The sequence below is a fragment of the Salmo salar genome, chromosome ssa05 (genome assembly GCF_905237065.1).
Source record: "Salmo salar chromosome ssa05, Ssal_v3.1, whole genome shotgun sequence".
NCBI classification, from domain to species: domain Eukaryota; kingdom Metazoa; phylum Chordata; class Actinopteri; order Salmoniformes; family Salmonidae; genus Salmo; species Salmo salar.
In genome coordinates, this window is record NC_059446.1 from 67,122,427 (window position 1) to 67,138,203 (window position 15,777).

Below are 15,777 nucleotides of genomic sequence, written 5' to 3' on the forward strand. Positions count from 1 at the left end.
TACAATACACCATAAATACAAAGCGGAAACAGATGTTTTAAATTTTTGTAAATGTATTAATATTAAAAAACGTATTTACATAAGCATTCAGACCCTTTGCTATGAAACGCGAAATTGAACTCAGGTGAATCCTGTTTCCATTGATCATCCTTGAGATGTTTCTACAACTTGATTGAAGTCCACCTGTGGTAAATTCAATTCCTTGGACATGATTTTGAAAGGCACACACCTGTCTATTTAAGGTCCCACAGTTGACAGTGCTTGTCAGAGCAAAAACCAAGCTATGAGGTCGAAGGAATTGTTCGATGAGCTCCGAGACAGGATTGTGTTGAGGCACAGATCTGGGGAAGGGTACGAAAACATTTCTGTAGAATTGAAGGTCCCCAAGAACACAAAGGCCTCCATCATTCTTAAATGGAATAAGTTTGGAACCATCAAGACTCTTCCTAGAGCTGGCCTCCCGGCCAAACTGAGCAATCGGGGGAGAAGAGCCTTGGTCAGGCAGGTGACCAAGAACCTGATGGTCACTCTGACAGAGATCCAGAGTTCCTCTGTGGAGATGGGAGAACCTTCCAGAAGGACAACCATCTCTGCAGCATTCCACCAACCAGGCCTTTATGGTAGACAGGCCAGACGGAAGCCACTCCTAAGTAAAAGGTACGTGACAACCCACTTGGAGCTTGCCAAAAGGCACCTAAACAAGATTCTCTGGTCTGATGAAACCAAGATTGAACTCTTTGGCCTGAATGCCAAGGTTCACCATTAAACAGGACAACGACCCTTAGCACACAGCAAAGACAAGGCAGGAGTGGCTTCGGGACAAGTCTCTGAATGTCCTTGAGTGGCCCAGCAAGAGCCCGGACTTGAACCCGATCGAACATCTCTGGAGAGACCTGAATATAGCTGTGCATCGACGCTCCCCATCCAACCTGACAGAGCTTGAGAAGATCTGCAGAGAAGAATGGGAGAAACTCCCCAAAAACAGGTGTGCCAATCTTGTAGCTTCATACATAAGAAGACTCAAATCAAATAAACGGTATTTGTCACGTGCCGAATACAACAAGTGTAGACTTTACCGTGAAATGCTTACTTACAAGCCCTTTAACCAACCGTGCAGTTCAAGCAGAGTTAAGAAAATCTTTGCCAAGATAAAGCAAAGCAGTGCAACAAAAACAACACCACAGAGTTACACATAAACAAACGTACAGCCAATAACACAATATAAAAATCTATGTACAGTGTGTGCAAATGTAAAAGAGTAGGGAGGTAAGGCAATAAATAGGCCATAGAGGCGAAAAAAATACAATTTAGCATTAACACTGGAGTGATAAATGTGCAGATGATGATGTGCAAGTAGAGATACTGGGGTGATATGAGCAAGAGGATAAATAACAGTATGGGGATGAGGTAGTTGGGTATGCTATTTACAGATTGGCTGTGTACAGGTACAGTGATCAATAAGGTGTTCTGACAGCTGATGCTTAAAGTTAGTGAGGGATATATAAGACTCCAGCTTCAGTGATTTTTGCAATTCGTTCCAGTCATTGGCAGCAGGGAACTGGAAGGAAAGGCGGCCAAAGGAAGTGTTGGCTTTGGGGATGACCAGTGAAATATACCTGCTGGAGTGTGTGCTACGGGTGGGTGTTGCTATGGTGACCAATGAGCTGAGATAAGGCGGGGCTTTACCAAGCAAAGACTTGGGAGCCAGTGGGTTTGGCGATGAGTATGAAGCGAGGGCCAGCCAACAAGAGCGTACAGGTCGCAGTGGTGGGTAGTATATGGGGCTTTGGTGACAAAACGGATGGAATTGTGATACACTACATCCAGTTTGTACGGTGTTGGAGGCTATTTTGTAAATGACATCGCCGAAATCAAGGATCGGTAGGATAGTCAGTTTTACGAGGATATGATTGGCAGCATGAGTGAAGGATGCTTTGTTCTGAAATAGGATGCCGATTCTAGATTTAATTTTGGATTGGAGATGCTTAATGTGAGTCTGGAAGGAGAGTTTACAGTCTAACCAGACACCTAGGTATTTGTAGTTGTCCACATATTCTAAGTCAGAACCGTCCAGAGTAGTGATGCTAGTCGGGCGGGCGGGTGCAGGCAACAATCGGTTGAAGAGCATGCATTTAGTATTACTAGCATTTAAAAGCAGTTGGAGGCCACAGAAGGAATGTTGTATGGCATTGTAGCTCGTTTGGAGGGTTTCTTGCGGATCAGTGGGACGCTAGCGGTTTCCCTCCTTCAAAATGCATACAAAATGAATCCCAAACGTTAGCAATAAACTTATCCAAACAAGTCAATCAACATTTATAATCAAACCTTAGGTACCCTAATACGCAAATAAACGATCAAATTTAAGACGGAGAATCGTTATTGTCTTTATCAGAGAAAAATACCAAAGAACGCGCTCTCATTCACACGCTTGGAAACACTACAGTCAAAATGGGAGCCACCTAGAAAAACTACAATTTCTGGCAAATTTTTCCAAAAACCAGCATGAAACTCTATCTAAAGACTGTTGACATCTAGTGGAAGCCCTAGGAACTGCAATCGGGCACGATTCCGCCCTATTATAAAAGTGCCAGCCATTGAAATCAGTGGTAGGATGCTTTTTTGGGGGGGTATGGTTTGTCCTTGGGGTTTCGCCTGCCATTTCAGTTCTGTTATACTCACAGACATTATTTTAACAGTTTTAGAAACTTTAGAATGTTTTCTATCCAAATTATATGCATATCCTAGCTTCTGGGCCTGAGTAGCAGGCAGTTTACTTTGGGCACGCTTTTCATCTGGACGTCAAAATACCACCCCCTATCCCAACGAAGTTAACACAGTGTCCAAAGAAGGGCCAGATGTATACAGAATGGTGTATTCTGCGTAGAGGTGGATCAGAGAATCACCCGCAGCAAGAGTGACATCATTGATGTATACAGAGAAAAGAGTCGGCCTGAGAATTGAACACTGTGGCACCCCCATAGAGACTGCCAGAGGTCCGGACAACAGGCCCTCCGATTTGACACACTGAACTCTATCTGAGAAGTAGTTGGTGAACGAGGCGAGGCAGTTATTTGAGAAACCAAGGCTGTTGAGTCTGCCGATAAGAATGCGATGGTTGACAGAGTTGAAGCCTTGGCCAGGTTGATGAAGACGGCTGCACAGTACTGTCTTTTATTGATGGTGGTGATGATATCGTTTAGGACCTTGAGCGTGGCTGAGGTGACCATGACCAGCTCGGAAACCAGATTGCATAGTGGAGAAGGTATGGTGGGATTCAAAATGGTCAGTGATCTGTTTGTTAACTTGGCTTTCAAAGATTTTAGAAAGGCAGGGCAGGATGGATATAGGTCTATAACAGTTTGGGTCTAGAGTGTCTCCCCCTTTGAAAAGGTGGATGACCGCGGCAGCTTTCCAATCTTTGGGGATCTCAGACGATACGAAAGAGAGGTTGAACAGGCTAGTAATAGGGGTTGCAAAAATTTTGGCTGATAATTTTAGAAAGAGAGGGTCCAGATTGTCTAGCCCAGCTGATTTGTAGGGGTCCAGATTTTGCAACTCTTTCAGAACATCAGCTGTCTGGATTTGGGTGAAGGAGAAGCGGGGGGGGGGGCTTGGGCAAGTTGCTGCAGGGGGTGCTGAGCTGTTGGCAGGGATAGGGGTACGGGTAGCCAGGTGGAAAGCATGGCCAGCCGTAGAAAAATGTGCAGCCTGTTCTCTCATCAAGTGATCATATTTTTTACCCATCAGACTATTCTAAATGTAATGTTGTTTTTGTATTTAGAATGGCCCATTATCAAATAGGCAGGACCAGGGGTAGGAGATAAAAAACTTGTCATCTGTTTGCACTCAAATAGAAATAGCGAATTGAGGCTGAGCGCTTTACAACCGGTCCGTTTTGTAGGCTACTTGGGTTTTACAGCGGAGTATGTGGTTAACATGAGTAGCTGAGAAATAAATATAAGAAAACTTATTTCACTCCACGCATCAACCGCTGTTTGAGGAGCGTGCTCTGGCTGCCCGACAGGCAAGGGCGTCGTTAAAGGGGGGGAACAGTAATGATTCATGGGGCCCTAGCCTGGTAGGGCCCCATGACATCTCTACCCAACCATCCCATTTGTACCCTCCTTAAGAAATAGGGAATTATTTAAGAAAAGTGCCGGGTGCAAATATATTTGTCCACAACTGTATGTGAATATGTATGTATGTGTACATGCATATACATGTGTGAATTCATGCATACATTTGTATATCACAGACACATGACAATGAGGGGCTAATTTGTTACAGAGTGAAAAGGCTGAAAGATAAGGCGCAGCTAGGTATCCATTTAAGGTTGTGGGTCCAGCAGGACAACAACCCCAAACACACATCAACAAGTTGCAGCGGTCTAAGACACTGCATCTCAGTGCAAGAGGCGTCACTACAGTCCCTGGTTTGAATCCAGGCTGTATCACATCCGGCCGTGATTGGGAGTCCCATAGTGCGGCGCACAATTGGCCCAGCGTCGTCTGGGTTTGGCCGGTGTAGGCCGTCATTGTAAATAAGAATTTGTCCTTAACTGACTTGCCTAGTTAAATAAAGGTTACATAAAAAATGTAAATACATGCAGCTGTAGCCATGGTACTGTAGGAGTGAGTGCCATGCCACTCCAATGGTCAGAAATCAAAATCAATATTGCCTCAATTTTGATTACCCTAAAGATCAATTAAAGCTGATATACGGAGCGATCACACTGTTCTGAATCAATGCAGAGACAGCAGGCTTGCTGTGTCCATGTCCATCTCTCGTACTGAATATGATAAACAAACACCTTCTTACAGTTTGTACAACCATTAAAGTACCACATAGCTGTTCTGTTTAGGAGTACTTTCTCAAGAGTTGGATTGGAGAAATAAGTTCAAAACTAGTGTACGTACAGTACATCCAATTTTCCAGATACAAAAAGTATATCAGAAAATATAGACACGCTGTTGAATGCTTGTGTATACTTGATTGTACCTCAACCAGAAGGTCTTCATCAAGATTAGTAAAATGTTGGTATCTATTTATTTTCTTTTAAAGGATGGATACCAGTTATTAAGACAAAATATGTATTTCCAAGACTGTAGCAATCCTATTTCAGACACACTGAGCATGGTCAGTCAACAAGGCTGACAGTGGTCTGGTAATGATTGTCGATGTGAATAAGTTTAATTCCAAAACTCTATATATCCACTTTCAGAAATGTAGGTAAATTAGCGTTTATTGTTTGAATGAATAATGAAAGAGATTGGTGTGATTTTTCACTAATCATGGCATGGGCTTGTTTTCTAATCATGGCAGGGGCTTGTTTTCTAATCATGGCAGGGGCTTGTTTTCTAATCATGGCAGGGGCTTGTTTTCTAATCATGGCAGGGGCTTGTTTTCTAATCATGGCAGGGGCTTGTTTTCTAATCATGGCAGGGGCTTGTTTTCTAATCATGGCATGGGCTTGTTTTCTAATCATGGCAGGGGCTTGTTTTCTAATCATGGCAGGGGCTTGTTTTCTAATCATAGCATGGGCTTGTTTTCTAATCATGGCAGGGGCTTGTTTTCTAATCATGGCAGGGGCTTGTTTTTTAATCATGGCAGGGGCTTGTTTTCTAATCATGGCAGGGGCTTGTTTTCTAATCATAGCATGGGCTTGTTTTCTAATCATGGCAGGGGCTTGTTTTCTAATCATGGCAGGGGCTTGTTTTCTAATCATGGCAGGGGCTTGTTTTCTAATCATGGCATGGGCTTGTTTTCTAATCATGGCAGGGGCTTGTTTTCTAATCATGGCAGGGGCTTGTTTTCTAATCATGGCAGGGGCTTGTTTTCTAATCATGGCAGGGGATTGTTTTCTAATCATAGCATGGGCTTGTTTTCTAATCATGGCAGGGGCTTGTTTTCTAATCATGGCAGGGGCTTGTTTTCTAATCATGGCATGGGCTTGTTTTCTAATCATGGCAGGGGCTTGTTTTCTGATCATGGCATGGGCTTGTTTTCTAATCATGGCAGGGGCTTGTTTTCTAATCATGGCATGGGCTTGTTTTCTAATCATGGCATGGGCTTGTTTTCTGATCATGGCATGGGCTTGTTTTCTAATCATGGCAGGGGCTTGTTTTCTAATCATCGTGGCACAAGATACCACTTGCATTCTGGCAAGGTACTGTATGTAGTATGTGATGGATGGAGGAAAATGTTGGTTGATTCAATGCTTTGCTGTCACGTGATTTCAACTCAAGAGACATATGAACATCGAATCAAATCATACAATGCACAAAAAGATCCATAATACTAGTATGTGAGTGGATGGTTCATTGTTCATACCTGATCATACCGTAGTAGTCAGCCAGTCAATCAAACTAAACCAAACCAAAGCTGCATTTCAAATGTCCACTTTCAACCCACTGCCTTAGTTATCTGAACCATTATGGAGCTGAACAGCACAGTATACAATCTCCAGCATAAATGCCACTCCTGCTTTAACTCATTAGGCTGAGAGACGGACAGAGACAGACAGACGGCAGGAGAGAGAGAACGAGAAAGAGAGAGAGCGTGAGTGGAGAACATTGTGCCGTTGCTAAGCAGCCAGTCAGTCGACCATGGCCAAGCTGACAGGCCTTCTACTTCCTGAATTTCATCATGTGGGAGAGAGAGAGAGAGAGAGAGAGAGAGAGAGAGAGAGAGAGATCAGGGCTGGGACACAGATACAGAGAGATGGGGTTCATACAGCATACAGGTGGTTTAGGAAGCATTTACAGGCATTACAGTTAAGTCTTTTGTAGCTAACTGTTCCCTGAAAACTCTCTCTCAATCCATTTGACTGGGTTCTCTATCTCTCTCTTTCTCGGCAGCAGTGTAGCACGAGATTTCCAGTGGACGAGCCGTTCATGTCACACACACAGTAACACAACATTATACTGTAAATATAGCCAAATGACCGCAAATACCCACCCAGCAGTTTTACTTTACTTTCCCCCTCAAATAACAGCTTTCTTCCTGGCGTGTGTCGGGTATCACAGACCATCCATCACAAGACACAACTGTGTGTTTCTATCAGTAAAGACCCTCATGCATTTTTCAACATTCAAATAGCTTCAAGCTCTAGGGATGGATGAATGCTGCCTTCCTGCCTGCCTGCCTGCCTGTCTATCATCCTCTACGACAACAACAAAATAGTTTTTCATAAATATTAGAGGGAGGGAAGCATTGCTTCCTATCGGTCCTTCCTCCCTCTTTTGTGGCATAAAGTGTTGTGTTACACCATTCCTCTCACATGGGGCTTTGTTGAGATTTGTAAACTCAGAGTTTGGTTTATTCCCCCCTCCTCTGCACCCCTGCACCCCTGCTACCTCGTCTCTCAATACCCACAAACCTCTGGATAACCAAGCTGCATAATGTTTATATGTTTACATTCAGAGTATCGGTGACCAGGGCCAGATTAACAGATCATAGGCCCCAGGGGCATTGTTTTTTTTATTTGCCAAGCAATGTAATTGCCAAACATTTCCAAAAAATAAGCACAAGGCCACTGTTTCAAAATATAACTTTTGTAGAATTAGGCCTACTGGTTCTTCCACAGGTGCTCACCCGCAACAGTCAGCAAGGTTGTTTAAGAAAAATATATTTTATGCTTCTTTGTGTTTCATTCTATTATATTCTTATTGTAAAATATGAAATATCTGTGTGTTTTTGACTGGTATAAAGGCACAGGATTATAAGCATGTCTTCTCTAAATAAACAAATGAAATAGGGCCTAGGTATTGGCATGGCACACATATACAACATGGTCACAATATTGATTCAGGACCAAGGACAGTTACCGCGACTGTCCGCAAGCTATTGCAAAGAAAACAGGAGCGTGGCCTCCGCCATTTCAAAACCACCATTGGGACAGAGCCTCTCCAGTGGACAAGCATTAGACCTACGCACTGCATTTTTACAGAAAGTGTCATGGCTTACGTTACAAGCATTCCCGCTTTGTTTTCTGAGCAGCCAAATCTGGAATGATGTCATTGAAATCAAGTGATCTGAGTATTTCACTCTGACGAGCTGTAAGAGTCAAATAGTTCAGTCTTTCCTTTCCCATCGTTGGTCTGTTTTTGACAAGAGCAAGCTTTGAAAATGACTGCTCCCATGATGCATTGGTGACAGGCGAAGTCACAAATAATCGCAAGGAAAATTCCGTTACATACATGTGCCATATTTGGTTAACAACTTTCTGATTGGATTATGAATCGACACGTCTCACACAATTTACCAGTCGTATACTCATACTTATTTATTTGGCTTTTTATTTTTTATTAATCAGTTACCCAATCATGGCAGGGCACCCCAGTTACCCACAAGGGCCCCCTACCTCCTCTCTTCCCCCAATCTGATGATTAGCAGAGCGGCAGCAGGCAATCTACACTCATTGAGAGCAGGCTCAGGCTATCTACACTCATTGACAGCAGGCTCAGGCTATCTACACTCATTGAGAGCAGGCTCAGGCTATCTACACTCACTGAGAGCAGGCTCAGGCTATCTACACTCATTGAGAGCAGGCTCATGCTATCTACACTCATTGAGAGCAGGTTCATGCTATCTACACTCATTGAGAGCAGGCTCATGCTATCTACACTCATTGAGAGCAGGCTCAGGCTATCTACACTCATTGAGAGCAGGCTCAGGCTATCTACACTCATTGAGAGCAGGCTCCTGTGGTTGGCGGTTCCAGTAGAAAAAATAATGATATACTGTAGATACAGTGGATATAAAAAGTCTACACACCCCTGTTAAAATGGCAGGTTTTTGTGATGTAAAAGAATGAGACAAAGATAAATCATGTCAGAACTTTTTCTACTGTTAATGTGACCTATAATGTGAACAATTCAATTGAAAAACAAACTGAAATCTTCAAGGGGGACAAATGAAAAATAAAAACCTTACCATAGCCTGGTTGCATAAGTGTGCACACCCTCTTATAACTGGGGCTGTGGCTGGGTTCAGAATGAACCAATCACATTCAAACTCATGTTAAATAGAAGTCATTACACACCTGCCATCATTTAAAGTGACTCTGATTAATCACAAATAAAGTTCAGCTGTTCTAGTAGGATTTTCCTGACATTTTCTTAGGTGCATCTCAGAGCAAAAGCCATGGTCCGCAGAGAGCTTCCAAAGCATCAGAGGGATCTCATTGTTGAAAGATATCAGTCAGGAGAAGGGTACAAAAGAATTTCCAAAGCATTACATATACCATGGAACACAGTGAAGACAGTCATCATCAAGTGGAGAAAATATGGCACCACAGAGACATTACCAAGAACTGGACGTTCCTCCAAAATGTATGAAAAGACGAGAAGAAAACTGGTCAGGGAGGCTTCCAAGAGGCCTACAGCAACATTAAAGGAACAGCAGGAATTTCTGGCAAGTACTGGCTGTGTGCTACATGCGACAACAATCTCCCGTATTCTTCATATGAATGGGCTATGGGGTAGGGTGGCAAGACGGAAGCATTTTCTTACAATGAAAAACATCCAAGCCCGGCTGAAGTTCACAAAAACAAACATCAAGTCCCCCAAAAGCACATGGGAAAATGTGTCATGGTCTGATGAAACCAAGGTTGAACTTTTTGGCCATAATTCCAAAAGTATGTTTGGCGCAAAAACAACACTGCACATCACCCAAAGAACACCATACCCACAGTGAAGCATGGTGGTGGCAGCATCATGCTTTGGGGCTGTTTTTCTTCAGCTGGAACTGGGGCCTTAGTCAGGGTGGAGGGAATTATGAACAGTTCCAAATACCAGGCAATTTTGGCACAAAACCTTCAGGCGTCCGTTAGAAAGCTGAAGATAAAGAGGAAGTTCACCTTTCAGCATGACAACGACCCAAAGCACACATCCAAATCCACAAAAGCAGGGCTTCAGCAGAAGAAGATTAACGTTTTGGAATGGCCCAGCCAGAGCCCAGACCTGAATCCAATTGAACATCTCTGGGGATCTGAAGAGGGCTGTGCACAGGAGATGTCCTCGCAATCTGAAAGATTTGGAGCGCTTTTGCAAAGAAGAGTGGGCAAATATTGCCACATCAAGATGTGCCATGCTAATAGACTCCTACCCAAAAAGACTGAGCGCTGTAATAAAATCAAAAGGTGCTTCAACAAAGTATTAGTTTAAGGGTGTGCACACTTATGCAACCAGGTTATTGTGAGTTTTTAATTTTAAATTTTTCCCCCTCAAAGATTTCAGTTTGTTTTTCAATTGAATTGTTCACGTTATAGGTCACATTAAAGGTGTAAAAAGTTCTGACATGATTTATCTTTGTCTCATTATTTTACATCACAAAAACCTGGCATTTTAACAGGGGTGTGTAGACTTTTTATATACACTGTACATTTACATTTTTCTCTGCTTCAAGGGCCTCCTATGAGCTTGGGCCCCTGGGCTTCAGACCCTGTAAGCTATTGCAATAATCAGGTCCTGTCAGTGACAGAAAGCAAAAACAAATATTACACATTTAAATGTAAATGTATAATTTGACAGGATGTTAGCAGCAGGGAGGCCATGCCTGATGTATTATAACAGCAAACAGGATGGAAATTCTGAGCCAACTAAAACCACCTGTTCCTGAATCATCTCTCTATCTGATCCACTGAGCCAAACCCACCTGTTCCTGAATCATCTCACTATCTGATCCACTGAGCCAAACCCACCTGTTCCTGAATCATCTCACTATCTGATCCACTGAGCCAAACCCACCTGTTCCTGAATCATCTCTCTATCTGATCCACTGAGCCAAACCCACCTGTTCCTGAATAATCTCATCATCTGATCCACTGAGCCAAACCCACCTGTAACTGGAAGAGACATAGAGACATATACAGATAGAGAATCTGAATAGAGATGGATACACACTTAATTTCATAGTCATAGTGTTGGTTTAGCACAATAGAAAAATAGTGGCTATTACTCCATGTGTTGTGAGTCTTGTTCCTAGTCTATGCCTTTTCAACACATCTTCAAATTGCCTGCTTAATTGGTTCAAGCTGAGATTGTTATAGGTTCATCGAAATATTCTGCAACATGTCTAATCCTAGCCTCAACCCTAATGCTAACCTGAACCTAACGCTAACTCTAATGCTAAGCCTGACCCTGACCCTAACGCTAACCCTGACCCTAACGCTAACCCTGACCCTAATCCTAACCCTAACGCTAACCCTGACCCTAACGCTAACCCTAACACTAACCCTATGTACACATCTCAGCTAAACCTTAACCCTAGCCTCAACTCTAACCATCACTGGCCTCAACCCTAATCCTAACCGCCCCACAAAGGACTCCCCATCTTGAATTCCGAATTTAACCCCTGAAGATGACCGTTAGTACTGCTAGAAATACTTATGCACATCCGTTAAAATGTTTCGCCTCACATCAGAGCTTTCCATTTGCCATGCACCAACAAACCTGGATGCTGAGGATAGTGGCTAGAAGCTAGTGCCTTGTGGCTATTGCTTCTGAAAATTCACCATTGCAACTTACCATAAACTGTCTGTGGACACCATCAAAGATATCACATCTTGTATATTTTGTAGGCTCTATAACATCATATTCTTGTTTTCCAGTTAAACATTCAAACAACAAATAATGACATTACATGTCTGTGAGGAAACAAAGTGAATCAACCCAAAGCAGCGGGCTTTGTATTGGAAGTGTGTCGTTGACTAATCACATATCAACAGTAATGTTCTCTCCCTCCCTTCCTATGTTAGATTGGTGCTCTGTTACATGATGAATCATTTGAGTCTCCACAAAGCTGCGTTCGGAAATGTGGTTTGTGGTTTTAATTTGGACACAGACACCATCTCAATTTCGTCTCAGATGTGAGACGCCTTACTTTCATATGTTTTCTATAAGTTGCAGATGCGACCAAGGTTGCGTCTGAAATAGCGCCCTATTACCTATATAGTGCCCTACTTTTGACCAGAGCTCCATGGGTCCTGGTTAAATGTAGTGCACTATACAGGGAATAGGGTGCAAGGGAGCGATTTCCTCTTTTTTTGTAGGGATAATGATGAATTGATTCTTCCCCCGTCCTATCCATGTGCTGCCTACACACAGGCCATTTATCAACAGGGACTGATAAAGACAAAGAATAGCCTAGGAGCTGTGCTACTGCCACAGTAAGGAGGTGGTGGGAGAGAGACCATACACTACAGCTGGATGGGGATACCACAGGACTAACTGCCCTGGGCCAGGTGGGGATTACACACACACAACTCTGTTCAAATGTATCTGTAACTTGTGACATTTGTGTATTTTGTCTTTTTTTGTAATATTTTATGTACACGCTGCTATTTCCCTGTCGCCCTTGCAAAATAAGTTTTTAACCTAAATGGGTCTTACCTGGTTAAATAAAGGTAAAACAATACAATAATGAACAACCAATGTCCTATAGCAGTGTCTCCTAGCATGTGGCATGTCCTTTTCATTCTGCTGCTGACGACTTCTGGTGACTGAGTAAATTCCTGTCACCTTCACTAAAGGAAAGGAGAGCAAGACGTATTGTTTTGCTCCTTGAGATGGTGACGGGCTCCTTGAGATGGAGACGGATGTGCTGGCAATATGCTGACTGGTCGTACACTCTCTCTCACACACAAAATCAGTCACACAGGAGTTTGGAGTTCTTGGCATGTCCATGCACTCTGAGGATAAAGCCGTGTCAGTGATTCATGTGTTGTGACAGTGAGTGTTGGACCATTTGGTTAACTATAAGGCCCTCTCTTTACCGGCCATAAGGCTATAGCAGTGACACATACAGATGTTAGATGGCCCCTCCACACACCCTCACACACACAGTGTCACACAATTGTTCATATTTATTTTTATTTATTTCACCTTTATTTAACCAGGTAGGCCAGTTGAGAAAAAGTTCTCATTTACAACTGCAACCTGGCCAAGATAAAGCAAAGCAGTGCGACACAAACAACAACACAGAGTTACACATGGAATAAACAAAAGTACAGTCAATAACACAATAGAAAAATCTATAAATAGGCCATAGTAGCAAAGTAATTACAATTTCGAAAATTAACACTGAAGTGATAGATGTGCAGATGATGATGTGCAAGTAGAAATACTGGTGTGCAAAAGAGCAAAAAAAGTAAATAAAAACAATTTGGGGATGAGGCAGGTAGTTGGGTGGGCTATTTACAGATGGGCTATGTAAAGCTGCAGCGATCGGTAAGCTGCTCATATAGCTGATGCTTATATTTAGTGAGGGAAATATAAGTCTCCAATATACAGTACCAGTCAAAAGATTGGACACTCCTATTATTTTACCAAATAGGGCTGTCTTCTGTATACCACCCCTACCTTGTCACAACACAACTGATTGGCTCAAATGCATTTAGAAGGAAAGAAATTCCACAAATGAACTTTTAACAAGGCACACCTGTTAATTGAAATGCATTCCAGGTGACTACCTCATGAAGCTGGTTGAGAGAATGTCAAGACTGTGCAAAACTGTCATCAAGGCAAAGAGTGGCTACTTTGAAGAATCTCAAATATAAAATATATTTTGATTTGTTTAACACATTCTTGGTTACTACATGATTATATATGTGTTATTTCATAGTTTTAGTGTCTTCACTATGATTCAACAATATAGAAAATAGTAAAAATAAATGAAACCCTTGAATGAGTATGTGTGTCCCAAACTTTGACTGGTACTGTACAGTACATGTCCATTTTCTTCTGCTTATAAACATTATTAAACCATTTGCTGCTATTCCACCTGGACCTTAGTTCTATAGCTTAAGGTTGATAATAGATGCTCAATCGCAAGTATTATGGTGACTCATCAAGGACAAGACGAACACCACTGTATTCAACTATATCTGCTATATGGCCCAAAAGATTGGCATAGAATCCAGTCACCTAAGTCATAGAGTGTTCTCTCTGCTACCGCACAGCAACCGGTCCCGGAGCGCCAAGTCTAGTTCCAAAAGGCTCATAACAGCTTATACCCCCAAGCCATAAGACTGCTGAACAATTAATCAAATGGCCACCGGGACTACTTACAATGACATTTTACATTTTAGTCATTTAGCAGACGCTCTTATCCAGAGCGACTTACAGTAGTGAATGGATACATTTCAAACATTTTTTTTTTCATTTTTTTTTTTCTGTACTGGTCCCCCATGGGAATCAAACCCACAACCCTGGCGTTGCAAACACCATACTCTACCAACTGAGCCACACGGGACTGTGACAAATGACCTCTTTGTTTTTACACTGCTGCTACTCGCTGTTTATTATCTATGCATAGTCCCTTTACCCCTACCTACAGTACATGTACAAATTACCTTGACTAACCTGTACCACCACACATTGACTCGATACCGGTACCACCTCTATATAGCCTCGTTATTGTTATTTTATTGTGTTACTTTTTATGACATTTTTTACTTTAGTTTATTAGGTAAATGAACTGCATTGTTGGTTAAGGGCTCGTAAGTAAGCATTTCACAGTAAAGTCTACACTTGTATTCGGCACATGTGACAAATACCTTTTGATTTGATTTGATCTGTCCCTTAGTGTAAAATCCACTTCAATTAGAGCACTGAATGCAAGTTGGAAGCATATCCTCTCTATGTATACATCGTATAGTACAGTACATCATTTCAAACCGATACTTCATTCAAACAAGGTTCTTTGCTTTATGAATAATACATGAAAATGTCCTGCAACACATAAAGGCCCATAAAGGAAGAAACATGCATTTGGTTGGTGTGTTGATAATCTCTGTCAAACTGGGGTAACCAGATGGCATAGATGCTACTTTGGACAAACTCCAGACAGAGCCACTCTCTGCTCAGTGTAGAGTTGACTGTGAAACACGTCCTTGACTCTGGCAGGGTTACTCACTGACAGTTTCTCAGAGATCTGTACTGTAGATCCCTGAAAGGTTGTACTGGGATGACTTCAAGGCAGTGGTGTGTATTCATGGATGCCAAGGGAAGCCAGGTTTCAACCAAAACATAAAAAAATAAAAGTATCTTTCATCTTGCTACGTTTAATAATCTTTCAGAAACTTGCACGAGGCTGAATGTATCTCACCGGAGAAAGCATCCTAACGAGCAGAACAGTCCCCCTTTATCTCTGCACTGTACGTGTAGCCCATCTATCTGGTGCTGTCGGGTCAAAAAGACTATGATATTGTTGCCGCCCGTAGCATTGAATACAAGGGAAGCCAGCGAGCATTTAGCCTCCCTTGATTAAAAATAAATAAAATAATAGTCAATCAGCGTTAAGCTAAACTGAGTGAGCTCAAATGCTAAAGGTCCTGGAGCACCAAGTGTTAAGGGCAGCCAGTTGGGATTTGTCTTCAGACCAATAACATCACATCAAAAGCCAGAAACTTTAATTGTTGCGTCTCGTTGTGTTGTTGTCCTCCGGTGGCTAACTAAACGTGTCCCTTTCCTAAATTGGCCATGGATCTTGAAAGGGATTTGGACTTTTTTTTACTTAATTCTCCGTACTGGCCAATGATTATAACTGTGATTCTGATCCAACCATAAATTCATACATTGTGCCCCTGGCCTGAGAGGATGGAAGTTCAATGTGTAGCTAGTTGTAGAAGGCTAATGTTAACTAGCTGGCTCATCATTGCCCATGAAAGGAAGTTTGGCTAGCGAGCACGCTGTTAGCCAGGTAGCCTAGGACAACAAAAACTAAAATCTTGTACTTTATGAGTCATAGAATATTTCAGCAACATGAAAGAGAGGA